Source organism: Oncorhynchus nerka, linkage group LG2 (assembly GCF_034236695.1).
Source record: "Oncorhynchus nerka isolate Pitt River linkage group LG2, Oner_Uvic_2.0, whole genome shotgun sequence".
In the NCBI taxonomy this organism is placed as follows: domain Eukaryota; kingdom Metazoa; phylum Chordata; class Actinopteri; order Salmoniformes; family Salmonidae; genus Oncorhynchus; species Oncorhynchus nerka.
Window position 1 is genome coordinate 12,388,122 of NC_088397.1, and position 18,716 is coordinate 12,406,837.

General features: G+C 45.9%; 1 protein-coding gene across 1 annotated transcript in view; it reads left to right on the plus strand.

Moving 5' to 3' along the window:
• Window positions 1-18,716, plus strand: part of LOC115126861 (microtubule-associated protein 2-like) — a 102,857-nt gene that overhangs the window by 53,974 nt on the left and 30,167 nt on the right. The window lies entirely within an intron of this gene.

Below are 18,716 nucleotides of genomic sequence, written 5' to 3' on the forward strand. Positions count from 1 at the left end.
AATACCCTGCTGTAATACCCTGCTGTAATACCCTGCTGTAATACCCTGGTTAATACCCTGCTGTAATACCCTGCTACAATATCCTGCTGTAATACCCTGCTGTAATACCCTGCTGTTATACCCTGCTGTAATACCCTGGTTAATACCCTGGTTAATAGCCTGCTGTAATACCCCGGTGTAATACCCTGGTTAATACCCTGCTGTTATACCCTGCTGTAATACCTTGCTGTAATACCCTGGGTAATACCCTGCTGTAATACCCTGGTTAATACCCTGGTTAATACCCTGGTTAATACCCTGCTGTTATACCCTGCTGTAATACCCTGGGTAATACCCTGCTGTAATACCCTGGTTAATACCCTGGTTAATACCCTGCTGTAATACCCTGGTTAATACCCTGGGTAATACCCTGCTGTAATACCCTGGTTAATACCCTGCTGTAATACCCTGCTGTAATACCCTGCTGTAATACCCTGGTTAATTCCCTGGTTAATACCCTGGTTAATACCCTGGTTAATTCCCTGGTTAATTCCCTGGTTAATTCCCTGGTTAATACCCTGGTTAATTCCTGGTTAATACCCTGGTTAATTCCCTGGTTAATACCCTGGTTAATTCCCTGGTTAATTCCCTGGTTAATACCCTGGTTAATACCCTGGTTAATTCCCTGGTTAATACCCTAATTAATTCCCTGGTTAATACCCTGGTTAATACCCTGCTGTTATACCCTGGTTAATTCCCTGGTTAATTCCCTGGTTAATACCCTGGTTAATACCCTGGTTAATTCCCTGGTTAATTCCCTGGTTAATACCCTGGTTAATTCCCTGGTTAATTCCCTGGTTAATACCCTGGTTAATACCCTGGTTAATTCCCTGGTTAATACCCTGGTTAATTCCATGGTTAATACCCTGGTTAATTCCATGGTTAATTCCCTGATGTAATACCCCGGCGTAAAAAATTTGACAGAACTTGAAAAAATTAGAAAATAATAATGAGTAAATGTTGCACAATCCAAGTGTGGAAAGCTCTTAGAGATTTACCCAGAAAGACTCACAGCTGTAATCACTGCCAAAGGGTGTGTGAATACTTATGTAAATTAGATTTTTTTGTATTTCATTTTTAATACATGTGCAAAAATGTCAAAAAAACGTTTTCACTTTGTCATAATGGGGTATTGTGTGTATTGCGAGATAAAAATAGTGTTTAATTAATTTTGAATTCCGACTGTAACACAACGAAATGTGGAATAAGTCAAGAGGTATGAATACTTTCTGAAGGCCCTGTGTATACATATATGATTGATGATTGTCTGACGTGTACAGTGGCGTCCTGAATGTTTCACCCCACTGAATACCTCCTTGTTGAATGCTGTTCATTCACACTTCACTGTGCTTCTATTCTACTACCATTCTGCCTTGTATTCTACTACCATTCTGCCGTGTATTCTACTACCATTCTGCCTTGTATTCTACTACTATTCTGCCTTGTATTCTACTATCATTCTGCCTTGTATTCTACTACCATTCTGCCTTGTATTCTACTGCCATTCTGCCTTGTATTCTACTACCATTCTGCCTTGTATTCTACTACCATTCTGCCTTGTATTCTACTACCATTCTGCCTTGTATTCTACTACCATTCTGCCTTGTATTCTACTACCATCCTGCCTTGTATTCTACTATCATTCTGCCTTGTATTCTACTACCATTCTGCCTTGTATTCTACTACCTGTCTCTGCTAATGTATGAGATGGTATTATCCTAAACCTTGACAAAGGCGAACATCTGCAGCAGGTTGACATTTAATGTCATGAGTCTAGCCCTGGAGGCAGAACTGAGCCCTTTCCACTAGATGGGCCAGCTGGAAAGTCTAAATTGGCTTGATTGTAAAAATTCATGAAAACATAAATGTGCTTTTGGTCTTAATATAAGGTTAGGGTTAGGCATTAGGTTTAAAATCAGATTTTATGACTTTATGTCTGTGCCAGCTAGTGACCACTAGCAGAGTTGCCTCCAGAACAACATTCATGACAACCTACACATCTGCACACCATGAAACTATAGCTACCCAGGGTTGATGTAAGGACCTATGTACAGTATGTCCTTGTATGACCACGTCCCAACAAGACGGTGTCCTCACAAACCACAAGGATTACAGGGGCAGGTTGATCTGAGCTACTGTGATTGGCTGGCACTAGCAGGAATTCTGTCTCCTAAATGGTGGCTGACATTCTGATGAACAGAACTCAGGGAGGCATGAAGATTGCCCCAGTAGAGGAGCCGGAAGGGGACAGGGCTTATGAAAGAGGGAGGGAGGAAGACAGAGAGGGAGACAGGGATTGAGACAGGGAGACAGGGAGGGAGGGAGACAGGGAGGGAGGGAGGAACGGAGGAACGGAGGAACGGACGGAGGGAGGAACGGACGGAGGGAGGGAGGAAGGGGTTGAGAGAGAGGGAGAATTGAATTGAAAGAGAAATAGTGAGAGAGAGAGAGAGAGAGAGAGAGAGAGAGAGAGAGAGAGAGAGAGAGAGAGAGAGAGAGAGAGAATGGTCATAGAGAGAGGTAGTGGGAGAAGAGGAGGGTGAAAAGAGTGAGACAAGGGAGGAAGAGAGGGAGGGCAAGAGGGGGTGAGAGACAGAGAGAGAGAGAGAGAGAGAGAGAGAGAAGGGTGGGAGAGAAGTAGTGGGAGAAAAGGGTGGGAAATATAGACTATAGAGGGGAGGCAGAAAGAGATGGAGGGAGGGAGGGAGCTTATTATGCCTACTGACCTGAGTGGAACTCAAAAAGCCCATGAGGCTTCCTGTCCTGCCACGCCCAAAAGCAAACTTTCTCTCTCTCTAGCTCTCTCTCTCTCCTATCCCTCACTCTGTGTACTGTATCTGCTGGTATATGATAGCCAGACCCTGCATGTTCCAACCAGGGAGAACTAGCCCAGTCTGACCAGTCAGTGTTAGAAGTGATATGACAGGACATTCTCATGTCCCCTGGCCTGCATACTGACTGCACTGTTTACTAAAAATGTCACTATAGCAGATATGACAGGAACAGAGATGACAGGAAGAAAAGCAGATTTTCTGGTATTGATCGTCCTTTCTATGTGTGTCTGGTATCGTCTCATCTCACAGTACAAAGGGATGAAAAGAGATTTTCCGCCAGCTTCTAATGGAATGTGAGGTATTAGACTGTTAGACAGTTAGGCACTATCCTTCTTTCTCACACTGCTTGTTTGAGTGTTTTTGTGCTGTAATGGGGGGTGAGCATGGACAGGGGGACGGGGAGGGGGAAGTCAGATAATGTTAGCATGACTGGATCACAATGATATGGAAACAGCCTTTCCTTATCAGGTCAATGAGATGCTAATTCCTCATCATCTCTCTAGCGGTGTACTGTAAAGGTAGACTCAGCAAGCCACACTTTCTCCTTAGCAACAGCCAGGCTAGACATTCCTTTGGCTTCGATTCTCTCTCTCGCTCTCTCTCTCACTCTGTGTGTGTCGCAGTAGGGCTTTTCTTTCCTCTGTTGATCACACAGAGAGATCTCATCCTCTCAACCACCTCCTTCCACTCCACTACAGCAGACATTGGCCTAGTTCACTGGGAACTCCTTTCTACACTTCCAGGACCGCAGAGAGGAGGGGGGAGAGAGAGAGAGAGACAGAGAGAGGGGGGGGTGAGAGAGAGAGGGGGAAGGGAAGGTGAGAGAGAGGGGAAGGGGGGTTAGAGAGAGAGAGAGAGAGAGAGAGAGAGAGACAGAAAGAGAGAGAGAGAGAGAGAGAGAGAGAGAGACAGAAAGAGAGAGAGAGAGACAGAAAGAGAGAGACAGAAAGAGAGAGAGACAGAAAGAGAGAGACAGAAAGAGAGAGAGAGACAGAAAGAGAGAGAGACAGAGAGAGAGAGAGAGAGAGAGAGAGAGGGAGAGAGGGAGAGAGATAGAGAGAGAGAGACAGAAAGAGAGAGAGAGAGAGAGAGAGAGAGAGAGAGGGAGAGAGGGAGAGAGAGAGAGAGACAGAAAGAGAGAGAGAGAGAGAGAGAGAGAGAGAGGGGAAGGAAGGGAACGGAAGGTGAGAGAGAGGGGGAAGGGGGTGAGAGATTGAAAGAGAATTAAAGAGAGGGGAAGGGGTGAGAGAGAGAGAGAGAGAGAGAGAGAGAGAGAGAGAGGGGAAGGGAAAGGAAGGTGAGAGAGAGGGGAAGGGGGTTAGAGAGAGAGAGCGAGACGGGAAGGGAAAGGAAGGCAAGGTGAGAGAGAGGGGAAGGGGGTTAGAGAGAGAGAGAGAGGGGAAGGGAAGGGAAGGTGAGAGAGAGGGGAAGGGGGGTTAGAGAGAGAGGGGGGTGAGAGAGAGAGAGAGGGGAAGGGAAGGAAAGGGAAGGTGAGAGAGAGGGGAAGGGGTTTAGAGAGAGAGGGGGGAGGGGTGAGAGAGAGAGAGAGAGGAGTTTGAGTTTTTTAAAACCTTTATTTTATACTCAAGTATTTAAAAAACAATCTCTCTTCTGGACACCTTTATTATACTCCAACCACATTGTTAACAATAATAGTGACATATGAGATATCAACCAATGCCATCTCCTCATCCTCTCTTCCACCATTTCAACCTCCCCATTACATTGTTTTCCATTGTCCCCTCATCCCCTATCTACACTCCAAGATACTTAAACCCTCCCTTACACCATTCCAGCCCCCTGCAAACCCATGATCCCTCCAGACCATTTCCTCCAATTTATCTTTGCAGAGGATATTCCCCTAAACCGATCAACCACGAGACTCAAACTATCGACCTCCGCTTGATTTTTCACTAAAATAACTACATCATAAGCATAGGCAGAGAGACGAATAGGAGGAATATCCCCTGAAAAGGACTGTACACTCCTTCAATGCGACTTCTAATGCTATTTAGTAGTGGCTCTATAGCGATGACATATAACATTCCTGACAAAGAACACCCCTGTCTGATACCTCTACACACTTTAAAAGGAGCACTCAAGCCACCGTTAACTTTCAATACACTTTCAATGTCACCATATATCACCCTGATCATGGTAATAAAACCAGAGCTGAAACCAAAAGCCTCAAAGGTGTGTCATAAGTGTTGATGATCAACTCAGTCAAATTTCCTTCACCTGATCAATTGAAATTAGACCAGCATTCAACCCAATAGCCCTAGAGATGTCCATAAAGTCCTGAATCAGGAAAATGTTATCCTCTATCTGCCTGCCGGGAACACAGAAGGACTGGTCCGTGTGTATGATTTGCCACATCACCTCCCTCAGCCTGTTGGACAAAGCCTTGGACAGGATCTTATAATCAGTGTACATTAAGGCCACCGGCCTCCAGTTCTTCACCTCCCTAGGGTCACCCTTTTTTGGCAGTAGGGAGGACAGCCCATCTGCAGCTTATCGGTAGTAACCCTCCGGTCAAACTAAAGCCCATCAATGCCCAGTGCCCTTCCATTTTCAAATGCAGTGTATAGCTTCTGCAAAGACAATGGTTGATCTAGCTCAACCTGAGCTTCTGCAAAGACAATGGTTGCTCTAGCTCAACCTGAGCTTCTGCAAAGACAATGGTTGATCTAGCTCAACCTGAGCTTCTGCAAAGACAATGGCTGCTCTAGCTCAACCTGAGCTTCTGCAAAGACAATGGTTGATCTAGCTCAACCTGAGCTTCTGCAGCCACCTGTGGGAGCCCATCAAGAAACTGTTGTGTCACTGTTATGTCCTCTTTGTACTCCCAGTTGTAGAGCTCAGCATAGAACTCATAGACCCTCTTTCTAACTTCACTAGGGCTAGTGAGCTCCTGTCCAACAGCTGATTTGAGGCAATTAATAATTATGCTTTGTCCATTATCTTCCTCTAAACCAAAGTAAAATTTGGATGAGGCATCCATTTCAGAGATTCCCTGAAACGTACTTCTCAGTTTCACCAATGCCCCCTGTGCTCTGATACCCAGCAGGTCTGCCAATGTGGCTTTTTTCCTCTTGAGGGCCTGAGTATGGCCTCGATCTCCTGTGTTCTCAACTAACGTCAGGATTTCCACTATTTCAGACTATAAAGTGTTCATTAAACAAGGCAGTTAACCCACTGTTCCTAGACCGTCATTGAAAAGAAGAATTTGTTCTTAAACTGACTTGCCTAGTTAAATAAAGGTCAAATAAAAAAATAACAAAAATTGGATCTGATGATATCTCTGGTGACGTTCATCGTGTATTTATTACAGAATTGTTGGATCTGGATTTTCCCTATATCCTACCACTGTTGAAGGGATTGGCCTTTTGAGACCTCCACCTCTCCCAGAAAAAACTACAACATTTCCTGAAGTGAGCATCACTCAGTAAAGTTATATTAAAATGCCAGTATGCACTTTTGGGGTTTACAGTGTTAATGTACACCTCCTATGTTATTAAATTATGTTATCAAAATGGATCAAAAATCCCACTGGGGTTATATGATTTACAGACCTGAGATTGGTGCTCAAAACAATAAAACCTATCAAACCTGGTCAGAGAGATTGTGTTCTCTCTCACTTGGGCCCATGTGTACTGTCTCGTGCCTCCATGTTGGCTCCGCCAAATATCACAGTTCATGTGTTACAATAAGGCGCTTTAAAAAGGTCCTTGAGGCTAAATGAGGTTCTTTGTGGTTTCTGTCTAAATCGCTGACTGTGCAGTTAAAATCCCCAGCAATAAATAAATAATCCTTAGTGTTACATTTCTCAATGGTATTTGATGTCTCTGCCACTACTGGGGTATATACATTTATATACACACAGTGATGTTTTCATACCTAACTTTTAATAACCTTCCCTCAACCACCTCTTCAACCTCATATGACAAAGGCAAAACCCTTTTGAGAACAGGATAGCCACACCCCTACTTTTTGAGCTTTTATGACTATACGTCTCTCGCCCCATTTACGTTTAAAGAACATATCTTAAAACTGCTCATGGCTGAAAAACAAATACAGAGAACGAGACAGAAAACACATCTCTTTACAAAGTTAAGGCTGTGACTGAACTCTTTCATTTCCTTTAGAATTTAAATCACTTGTCACTCTCGTAACAGCTTTCTTGAGTCTAGCGATTTCAGGGCTTGTCAAACCTCAACTGATTTATCAATCTCTACCTTCCTCTTAGAATTAGAACCTTCATCACCCCTTAAATTCTTCCTCTTAATCATCGGTACATTAAACACAGCTGCTTAATTTTCCATTGTTTCAATCTCCTCTTGAACTCCACTTTCATTTTCCAGCACCGACTCAGCGACCCCGGTCGCAGTCTCACGTTCATCCCTTCACGGTGGTGCATTACCTGCACCCCCGCTAGAGCTGCTACCGGGCTCTGCGTGCTGGTTCTCAGGACAACAACGTACCAAAATGCCAAAAGTGTAGAACACAATCAAATCCGTTAATCTTAAAACTAAACGCTAAATTCAGTTGGTCAGTATCCTTCTTTAAAATCATGTGCACTTGTCTCCTATGTGACACGACATGTTTCAGCAAAGGAGATTTGCATCCAGAAATAACCTTTTTTTATTGTAGATACAAGTTGACCATGACAAGATAACTCTCCCTCCAACACGTCATCTCTAATGAATGGTGGCACATTAGAAAGTATAACTTTCTTTGCCCGATTCCTAAGAGGAAATACCGACGTCTGTGTCTGTACCTGACTGAGGGTTGACTACATCTTGTCTGTTCTCTGACTGAGGGTTGACTACATCTTGTCTGTTCCCTGACTGAGGGTTGACTACATCTGATCTGTTCCCTGACTGAGGGTTGACTACATCTTGTCTGTTCTCTGACTGAGGGTTGACTACATCTTGTCTGTTCTCTGACTGAGGGATGACTACATCTTGTCTGTTCTCTGACTGAGGGTTGACTACATCTTGTCTGTTCTCTGACTGAGGGATGACTACATCTTGTCTGTTCTCTGACTGAGGGTTGACTACATCTTGTCTGTTCTCTGACTGAGGGTTGACTACATCTTGTCTGTTCTCTGACTGAGGGTTGACTACATCTTGTCTGTTCCCTGACTGAGGGTTGACTACATCTTGTCTGTTCCCTGACTGAGCGTTGACTACGTCTTGTCTGTTCCCTGACTGAGGGTTGACTACATCTTGTCTGTTCCCTGACTGAGAGCTGACTACATCTTGTCTGTTCCCTGACTGAGGGTTGACTACATATTTTCTGTTCCCTGACTGAGGGTTGACTACATATTGTCTGTTCTCTGCCTGAGGGTTGACTACATCTTGTCTGTTCCCTGACTGAGAGTTGACTACATCTTGTCTGTTCCCTGACTGAGGGTTGACTACATCTTGTCTGTTCTCTGACTGAGGGTTGACTACGTCTTGTCTGTTCCCTGACTGAGGGTTGACTACATCTTGTCTGTTCTCTGACTGAGGGTTGACTACGTCTTGTCTGTTCGCTGACTGACGGTTGACTACATCTTGTCTGTTCCCTGACTGAGGGTTGACTACATCTTGTCTGTTCCCTGACTGTCCACCGTCTACCGATTAGCAGCACAACTATTACACTCAACTGAACGACTTGATTAGTGTAGTGTTAGCTAGCTACATAGTTGTCTTTGCTGTCTTCGTACCCAAGATAATTGTGTAGTTTAGAGTGTGTAGTTTTATGTCGTCCTTAACATAGGAGACTCTGCTAGCTAGCCAACAGCTAGCCAACGTCTACCGAACAGAACTTCTGCACTCAACAATCCGGTCGCATTTCGCTTCGCTCCACAGGTAGTATCACATTTTTCATTTCATTTCATTACAGTACAACGGCTTGATTTGTTTGATCGTAGCTAGCTACATAGCTAGCTACATAGCCGTCTTTGTATCAAAGATAATTGTGTAGTCTAGAGCGATTTCCTAGGTTAGTTAGCCAGCTATTGTCGTTCTTTTAACGCAACGTAACGTAATCAACACTGCTAGCTAGCCAGCTAGCCCCGAATAGCAGCACAGTAGAAACTATTACACTCAACGGAACGACTTGATTAGTGTAGTGTCAACAACGCAGCCAATGCCAACTAGCCTACTTAGTCAACAACGCAGCCTCTGCCAGCTAGCCTACTTCAGCAGTACTGTATCATTTTAATCATTTTAGTCAATAAGATTCTTGCTACGTAAGCTTAACTCTCTGAACACTCGTGACGTGTAGTCCACTTGTCATTCCAATCTCCTTTGCATTAGCGTAGCCTCTTGTGTAGCCTGTCAACTATGTGTCTGTCTATCCCTGTTCTCTCCTCTCTGCACAGACCATACAAACGCTCCACACCGCGTGGCCGCGGCCACCCTAATCTGGTGGTCCCAGCGCGCACGACCCACGTGGAGTTCCAGGTCTCCGGTAGCCTCTGGAACTGCCGATCTGCGGCCAACAAGGCAGAGTTCATCTCCGCCTATGTCTCCCTCCAGTCCCTCGACTTCTTGGCACTGACGGAAACATGGATCACCACAGACAACACTGCTACTCCTACTGCTCTCTCTTCGTCTGCCCACGTGTTCTCGCACACCCCGAGAGCTTCTGGTCAGCGGGGTGGTGGCACCGGGATCCTCATCTCTCCCAAGTGGTCATTCTCTCTTTCTCCCCCTTACCCATCTGTCTATCGCCTCCTTTGAATTCCATGCTGTCACAGTTACCAGCCCTTTCAAGCTTAACATCCTTATCATTTATCGCCCTCCAGGTTCCTCGGAGAGTTCATCAATGAGCTTGATGCCTTGATAAGCTCCTTTCCTGAGGACGGCTCCTCTCACAGTTCTGGGCGACTTTAACCTCCCCACGCCTACCTTTGACTCATTCCTCTCTGCCTCCTTCTTTCCACTCCTCTCCTCTTTTGACCTCACCCTCTCACCTTCCCCCTACTCACAAGGCAGGAAATACGCTCGACCTCATCTTTACTAGATGCTGTTCTTCCACTAACCTCGTTGCAACTCCCCTCCAAGTCTCCGACCACTACCTTGTATCCTTTTCCCTCTCGCTCTCATCCAACACTTCCCACACTGCCCCTACTCGGATGGTATCGCGCCGTCCCAACCTTCGCTCTCTCTCCCCCGCTACTCTCTCCTCTTCCATCCTATCATCTCTTCCCTCTGCTCAAACCTTCTCCAACCTATCTCCTGATTCTGCCTCCTCAACCCTCCTCTCCTCCCTTTCTGCATCCTTTGACTCTCTATGTCCCCTATCCTCCAGGCCGGCTCGGTCCTCCCTCCCGCTCCGTGGCTCGACGACTCATTGCGAGCTCACAGAACAGGGCTCCGGGCAGCCGAGCGGAAATGGAGGAAAACTCGCCTCCCTGCGGACCTGACATCCTTTCACTCCCTCCTCTCTACATTTTCCTCTTCTCTCTCTGCTGCTAAAGCCACTTTCTACCACTCTAAATTCCAAGCATCTGCCTCTAACCCTAGGAAGCTCTTTGCAACCTTCTCCTCCCTCCTGAATCCTCCTCCCCCTCCCCCCTCCTCCCTCTCTGCAGATGACTTCGTCAACCATTTTGAAAAGAAGGTCGACGACATCCGATCCTCGTTTGCTAAGTCAAACGACACCGCTGGTTCTGCTCACACTGCCCTACCCTGTGCTCTGACCTCTTTCTCCCTCTCTCTCCAGATGAAATCTCGCGTCTTGTGACGGCCGGCCGCCCCTACAACCTGCCCGCTTGACCCTATCCCCTCCTCTCTTCTCCAGACCATTTCCGGAGACCTCCTCCCTTACCTCACCTCGCTCATCAACTCATCCCTGACCGCTGGCTACGTCCCTTCCGTCTTCAAGAGAGCGAGAGTTGCACCCCTTCTGAAAAAACCTACACTCGATCCCTCCGATGTCAACAACTACAGACCAGTATCCCTTCTTTCTTTTCTCTCCAAAACTCTTGAACGTGCCGTCCTTGGCCAGCTCTCCCGCTATCTCTCTCAGAATGACCTTCTTGATCCAAATCAGTCAGGTTTCAAGACTAGTCATTCAACTGAGACTGCTCTTCTCTGTATCACGGAGGCGCTCCGCACTGCTAAAGCTAACTCTCTCTCCTCTGCTCTCATCCTTCTAGACCTATCGGCTGCCTTCGATACTGTGAACCATCAGATCCTCCTCTCCACCCTCTCCGAGTTGGGCATCTCCCGGCGCGGCCCACGCTTGGATTGCGTCCTACCTGACAGGTCGCTCCTACCAGGTGGCGTGGCGAGAATCCGTCTCCACACCACGTGCTCTCACCACTGGTGTCCCCCAGGGCTCTGTTCTAGGCCCTCTCCTATTCTCGCTATACACCAAGTCACTTGGCTCTGTCATAACCTCACATGGTCTCTCCTATCATTGCTATGCAGACGACACACAATTAATCTTCTCCTTTCCCCCTTCTGATGACCAGGTGGCGAATCGCATCTCTGCATGTCTGGCAGACATATCCGTGTGGATGACGGATCACCACCTCAAGCTGAACCTCGGCAAGACGGAGCTGCTCTTCCTCCCGGGAAGGACTGCCCGTTCCATGATCTCGCCATCACGGTTGACAACTCCATTGTGTCCTCCTCCCAGAGCGCTAAGAACCTTGGCGTGATCCTGGACAACACCCTGTCGTTCTCAACTAACATCAAGGCGGTGGCCCGTTCCTGTAGGTTCATGCTCTACAACATCCGCAGAGTACGACCCTGCCTCACACAGGAAGCGGCGCAGGTCCTAATCCAGGCACTTGTCATCTCCCGTCTGGATTACTGCAACTCGCTGTTGGCTGGGCTCCTGCCTGTGCCATTAAACCCCTACAACTCATCCAGAACGCCGCAGCCCGTCTGGTGTTCAACCTTCCCAAGTTCTCTCACGTCACCCCGCTCCTCCGCTCCCTCCACTGGCTTCCAGTTGAAGCTCGCATCCGCTACAAGACCATGGTGCTTGCCTACGGAGCTGTGAGGGGAACGGCACCTCAGTACCTCCAGGCTCTGATCAGGCCCTACACCCAAACAAGGGCACTGCGTTCATCCACCTCTGGCCTGCTCGCCTCCCTACCACTGAGGAAGTACAGTTCCCGCTCAGCCCAGTCAAAACTGTTCGCTGCTCTGGCCCCCCAATGGTGGAACAAACTCCCTCACGACGCCAGGACAGCGGAGTCAATCACCACCTTCCGGAGACACCTGAAACCCCACCTCTTTAAGGAATACCTAGGATAGGATAAAGTAATCCCTCTCACCCCCCCTCCCCCTGAAAAGATTTAGATGCACTACTGTTCCACTGGAGGTCATAAGGTGAATGCACCAATTTGTAAGTCGCTCTGGATAAGAGCGTCTGCTAAATGACTTAAATGTAAATATGTAAATGAAGGTTGACTACATCTTGTCTGTTCTCTGACTGAGGGTTGACTACATCTTGTCTGTTCCCTGACTGAGGGTTGACTACGTCTTGTCTGTTCCCTGACTGAGGGTTGACTACATCTTGTCTGTTCTCTGACTGAGGGTTGACTACATCTTGTCTGTTCTCTGACTGAGGGCTGACTACATCTTGTCTGTTCTCTGACTGAGGGTTGACTACATCTTGTCTGTTCCCTGACTGAGGGTTGACTACGTCTTGTCTGTTCCCTGACTGAGGGTTGACTACATCTTGTCTGTTCCCTGACTGAGGGTTGACTACGTCTTGTCTGTTCCCTGACTGAGGGTTGACTACGTCTTATCTGTTCCCTGACTGAAGGTTGACTACATCTGATGATGTGGGGAATCACAGATAATGAGAGCTGTGGTCTCCCTGCTATGTGCAGATGGGTGAGGTGTGCGTGTCGTGCATGTGCGTTCGTGTGTGTGTGTGTGTGTATGTACTTAGAAGCCTGTCTGGGCCATCTGTGGGATCCCAGCTGACTTGTAGGGCCTGTTACCATGGTAACCGTCTCCTTAGGGTGTCTGTGTGTGTGTGTGTGTGTGTGTGTGTGTGTGTGTGTGTGTGTGTGTGTGTGTGTGTGTGTGTGTGTGTGTGTGTGTGTCTTCTCATTTTGGTCTCTCCACTGAATCATAATATGCATGATTCTTACTGCTAAGGCGAAAGGGCACGAGACAAATCAAATCTGTTTCTCTTTAAACTCCCAATTGAATTGTAAAAGCTGCAGAGCCCAGTTAATGTGTTTGTTATCTACAATACTGAGTGACTGAAATAAAGCCTTGTCTGCCTTCCCATTCCTCTACCCTTCTCCAGAAGTATGCATTCCTTCACTCCTCCTTCTGCGTTTAAAGGCATTGGATTGGTGCAAACATGGCTTGAGGTAGTTTTACCCGTTTACCTCACAACAGTCCCTTCCTTTTAGATCCTCAAGGGGAAGTATACAAGAGCAGACATGAGGAGGAGGGCGGAGAATCAGACTGTAGCCCTTGTTCTTGTTGTTGAATTGAGCATGTTAGGGTTGAGAGTGAGACAGGTGGTCCATGTTCCACACAGCCTTATGAGGATGGGTCTAGTCCTTCTATACTAGTCCTCCTCTGGATGTCCCCTTCATTCACCCTACATAACCCCCTTCCTCAAACATAACCCCCTTCCTCAAACATAACCCCCTTCCTCAAACATAACCCCCTTCCTCAAACATATCCCCCTTCCTCAAACACAACCCTCTTCCTCAAACATAACCCCCTTCCTCAAACATAACCCCCTTCCTCAAACACAACCCCTTCCTCAAACACAACCCCTTCCTCAAATATAACCCCCTTCCTCAAACATAACCCCTTCCTCAAACATAACCCCCTTCCTCAAACATAACCCCCTTCCTCAAACATAACCCCCTTCCTCAAACACAACCCCTTCCTCAAACATAACCCCCTTCCTCAAACATAACCCCCTTCCTCAAACATAACCCCTTCCTCAAACATAACCCCTTCCTCAAACATAACCCCTTCCTCAAACATAACCCCCTTCCTCAAACATAAACCCCTTCCTCAAACATAACCCACTTCCTCAAACATAACCCCCTTCCCAGTGGAGGCTGCTGAGGGGAGGACGGCTCATAATAATGGCTGGAATGTTTGATACCATTCCACTCATTTCGTTCCAGCCATTACCACGAGTCTGTCCTCCCCTATTAAGGTGCCACCAACCTCCTGTGCCCTTTCTCACAGGCCTCTGTCCCTGTCTCACCCAGTGGGATGTGGGATGTTGAGCAGAGACAAGGCCATATAGTCTACGTGCTGGTTGAGCTCAAATTGGTGCCATACCTCGATATAGTGACAGATTTCCAGACCCTTTCCTGTTGCCTACCCCTGCCTTAGGCCCTAGGTATGCCAAGTATGTGCCAGGCAGATTCTATACTGAGGACACTAGGAAGTGTCCCTTTGTGCCCGATAGAGGCTTGGTGTGGGGGTTGTGCAATACTGCATTGTCATTAACTGATTGATTTGAACTGCCAGTCTTTTTATCGCTTTAACCTCTTATATGCTCTCTGTCTCTCTCTCTCTCTCTCTCTCTCTCTCTCTCTCTCTCTCTGTCTCTCTCTCTCTCTCTCTGTCTCTCTCTGTCTCTCTCTCTCTCTCCCTCTCTCTCTCTCTCTGTCTCTCTCTCTCTCTCTCTCTCTCTCTCTCTCTCTGTCTCTCTCTCTCTCTCTCTCTCTCTCTCTCTGTCTCTCTCTCCTCTCTCTCTCTCTCTGTCTCTCTCTCTCTCTCTCTCTCTGTCTCTCTCTCTCTCTCTCCCTCTCTCTCTCTCTGTCTCTCTCTCTCTCTCTCTCTCTCTCTCTCTCTCTCTCTCTCTCTCTCTCTCTCCTCTCTCTCTCTCTCTCTCTCTCTCTCTCTCTCTCTCTCTCTCTCTCTCTGTCTCTCTGTCTCTCTCTCTCTCTCTCTCTCTCTCTCTCTCTCTCTCTCTCTCTCTCTCTCTCTCTCTCTCTCTCTCTCTCTCTCTCTCTCTCTCTCTCTCTGTCTCTCTCTCTCTGTCTCCCTCTCTCTGTCTCTCTCTCTCTCTCTCTCTCTCTCTCTCTCTCTCTCTCTCTCTCTGTCTCTCTCTCTCTCTCTCAATTTCAATTCAATTCAATTCAATTCAAGGGCTTTATTGGCATGGGAAACATGTGTTAACATTGCCAAAGCAAGTGAGGTAGACAACATACAAAGTGAATATATATAAAGTGAAAAACAACAAAAATTAACAGTAAACATTACACATACAGAAGTTTCAAAACAGTAAAGACATTACAAATGTCATATTATATATATATATATAATGTACAAATAGTTAAAGGACACAAGATAAAATGAATAAGCATAAATATGGGTTGTATTTACAATGGTGTTTGTTCTTCACTGGTTGCCCTTTTCTCGTGGCAACAGGTCACAAATCTTGCTGCTGTGATGGCACACTGTGGAATTTCACCCAGTAGATATGGGAGTTTTTCAAAATTGGATTTGTTTTCAAATTCTTTGTGGATCTGTGTGATCTGGGGGAAATATGTATCTCTAATATGGTCATACATTGGGCAGGAGGTTAGGAAGTGCAGCTCAGTTTCCACCTCATTTTGTGGGCAGTGAGCACATAGCCTGTCTTCTCTTGAGAGCCATGTCTGCCTACGGCGGCCTTTCTCAATAGCAAGGCTATGCTCACTGAGTCTGTACATAGTCAAAGCTTTCCTTAATTTTGGGTCAGTCACAGTGGTCAGGTATTCTGCCGCTGTGTACTCTCTGTTTAGGGCCAAATAGCATTCTAGTTTGCTCTGTTTTTTTGTTAATTCTTTCCAATGTGTTAAGTAATTATCTTTTTGTTTTCTCATGATTTGGTTGGGTCTAATTATGCTGTTGTCCTGGGGCTCTGTAGGGTGTGTTTGTGTTTGTGAACAGAGCCCCAGGACCAGCTTGCTTAGGGACTCTTCTCCAGGTTCATCTCTCTGTAGGTGATGGCTTTGTTATGGAAGGTTTGTGAATCGCTTCCTTTTAGGTGGTTGTAGAATTTAATGGCTCTTTTCTGGATTTTGATAATTAGTGGGTATCGGCCTAATTCTGCTCTGCATGCATTATTTGGTGTTTTACGTTGTACACGGAGGATATTTTTGCAGAATTCTGCGTGCAGAGTCTCAATTTGGTGTTTGTCCCATTTTGTGAAGTCTTGGTTGGTGAGCGGACCCCAGACCTCACAACCATAAAGGGCAATGGGCTCTATGACTGATTCAAGTATTTTTAGCCAAATCCTAATTGGTATGTTGAAATTTATGTTTCTTTTGATGGCATAGAATGCCCTTCTTGCCTTGTCTCTCAGATCGTTCACAGCTTTGTGGAAGTTACCTGTGGCACTGATGTTTAGGCCAAGGTATGTATAGTTTTTGTGTGCTCTAGGGCAACAGTGTCTAGATGGAATTTGTATTTGTGGTCCTGGTGACTGGACCTTTTTGGAACACCATTATTTTGGTCTTACTGAGATTTACTGTCAGGGCCCAGGTCTGACAGAATCTGTGCATAAGATCTAGGTGCTGCTGTAGGCCCTCCTTGGTTGGTGACAGAAGCACCAGATCATCAGCAAACAGCAGACATTTGACTTCGGATTCTAGCAGGGGAGGCCGGGTGCTGCAGACTTTTCTAGTGCCCGCGCCAATTCGTTGATATATATGTTGAAGAGGGTGGGGCTTAAGCTGCATCCCTGTCTAACCCCACGACCCTGTGTGAAGAAATGTGTGTGTTTTTTGCCAATTTTAACCGCACACTTGTTGTTTGTGTACATGGATTTTATAATGTCGTATGTTTTACCCCAACACCACTTTCCATCAGTTTGTATAGCAGACCCTCATGCCAGATTGAGTCGAAGGCTTTTTTGAAATCAACAAAGCATGAGAAGACTTTGCCTTTGTTTTGGTTTGTTTGGTTGTCAATTAGGGTGTGCAGGGTGAATACATGGTCTGTTGTACGGTAATTTGGTAAAAAGCCAATTTGACATTTGCTCAGTACATTGTTTTCATTGAGGAAATGTACGAGTCTGCTGTTAATAATAATGCAGAGGATTTTCCCAAGGTTACTGTTGACACATATTCCACGGTAGTTATTGGGGTCAAATTTGTCTCCACTTTTGTGGATTGGGGTGATCAGTCCTTGGTTCCAAATATTGGGGAAGATGCCAGAGCTAAGTATGATGTTAAAGAGTTTTAGTATAGCCAATTGGAATTTGTTGTCTGTATATTTGATCATTTCATTGAGGATACCATCGACACCACAGGCCTTTTTGGGTTGAAGGGTTTTTATTTTGTCCTGTAACTCATTCAATGTAATTGGAGAATCCAGTGGGTTCTGGTAGTCTTTAATAGTTGATTCTAAGATCTGTATTTGATCATGTATATGTTTTTGCTCTTTGTTCTTTGTTATAGAACCAAAAGATTGGAGAAGTGGTTTACCCATACATCTCCATTTTGGATAGATAATTCTTCGTGTTGTTGTTTGTTTAGTGTTTTCCAATTTTCCCAGAAGTGGTTAGAGTCTATGGATTCTTCAATTACATTGAGCTGATTTCTGACATGCTGTTCCTTCTTTTTCCGTAGTGTATTTCTGTATTGTTTTAGTGATTCACCATAGTGAAGGCGTAGACTCAGGTTTTCCGGGTCTCTATGTTTTTGGTTGGACAGGTTTCTCAATTTCTTTCTTAGATTTTTGCATTCTTCATCAAACCATTTGTCATTATTGTTAATTTTCTTCGGTTTTCTATTTGAGATTTTTAGATTTGATAGGGAAGCTGAGAGGTCAAATATACTGTTAAGATTTTCTACTGCCAGGTTTACACCTTCACTATTACAGTGGAACGTTTTACCCAGGAAATTGTCTAAAAGGGATTGAATTTGTTGTTGCCTAATTGTTTTTGGTAGGTTTCCAAACTGAATTCCTTCCATCTATAGCATTTCTTAATGTTACTCAGTTCCTTTGGCTTTGATGCCTCATGATTGAGTATTGCTCTGTTTAAGTAGACTGTGATTTTGCTGTGGTCTGATAGGGGTGTCAGTGGGCTGACTGTGAACGCTCTGAGAGATTCTGGGTTGAGGTCAGTGATAAAGTAGTCTACAGTACTACTGCCAAGAGATGAGCTATAGGTGTACCTACCATAGGAGTCCCCTCGAAGCCTACCGTTGACTATGTACATACCCAGCGTGCGACAGAGCTGCAGGAGTTGTGACCCGTTTTTGTTGGTTATGTTGTCATAGTTGTGCCTGGGGGGCATATGTGGGAGGGGATGCTGTCACCTCCAGGCAGATGTTTGTCCCCCTGTGTGCTGAGGGTGTCAGGTTCTTGTCCGGTTCTGGCATTTAGGTCGCCACAGACTAGTACATGTCCCTGGGCCTGGAAATGATTGATTTCGCCCTCCAGGATGGAGAAGCTGTCTTCATTAAAATATGGGGATTCTAGTGGGGGGATATAGGTAGCACACAGGAGGACATTTTTCTCTGTTAGGATCATTTCCTTTTGAATTTCTAGCCAAATGTAGAATGTTCCTGTTTTGATTAATTTAATGGAGTGAGTTAGGTCTGCTCTATACCAAATTAGCATACCCCCTGAGTCCCTTCCCTGTTTCACACCTGGTAGTTTGGTGGATGGGACTACCAGCTCTCTGTAACCTAGAGGGCAACCAGTGGGTCTGTCTCCTCTATACCAGGTTTCTTGCAGGATGACAATGTCTGTGTTACCGATTTCTTTGGTGAAGTCCGGGTTTCTGCTCTTCAGGCCAAAGGCAGATGACCTCAGGCCTTGGATATTCCAGGATGATATAGTGAATGCTTTTTGTTCCATAGAGTGTCCAATGTTGTTGGTCGTGGTTTGGCCTCAGGCCAGT